The sequence below is a fragment of the Aptenodytes forsteri genome, unplaced genomic scaffold (assembly GCF_000699145.1).
Source record: "Aptenodytes forsteri isolate BGI_AS27 unplaced genomic scaffold, ASM69914v1 Scaffold193, whole genome shotgun sequence".
NCBI classification, from domain to species: Eukaryota; Metazoa; Chordata; class Aves; order Sphenisciformes; family Spheniscidae; genus Aptenodytes; species Aptenodytes forsteri.
Window position 1 is genome coordinate 7,131,236 of NW_008795405.1, and position 368 is coordinate 7,131,603.

The 368-nt window shown below is 65.5% G+C and overlaps 1 protein-coding gene across 1 annotated transcript in view; it reads left to right on the forward strand.

Annotated features, from left to right (window-relative positions):
* The window catches only part of FLRT2 (fibronectin leucine rich transmembrane protein 2), a 73,622-nt gene that overhangs the window by 6,306 nt on the left and 66,948 nt on the right, over positions 1-368 (forward strand). The gene's annotated exons all lie outside the window — the stretch shown is intronic.

Below are 368 nucleotides of genomic sequence, written 5' to 3' on the forward strand. Positions count from 1 at the left end.
GAGCCCGCAGCTGCAGCGGGGTGCCGGATCCCCGGTCTCATTTCACTGCCGAGCGGGAGGGTGCCGAACCTGGCCCCCACCCCGTGGCCCCCGCACGGCGCCGGGCGGGGAAGGGAGAGCCGAGAACTACCCCTGCTGCAGGGGAACCGGCAGAGCGCCTGTGTTAGCACCACCATTAGTATTATTTGGGAGGTGGTTTTGAGAAACGGGACCTTTAAAGGTGAACCTTGCTCAGAAGAGGCAGTCGGCTTAGCTCGGCGCTGGCAAGTGTTGAGAGATCTACGGGGAGATCAGGGAGCTGCGCCCGGCAGGAGGATCCATCAGATCCCCATCAGCAGGCTCCGGAGCGGGGCCGGTGGTGGGGGGGG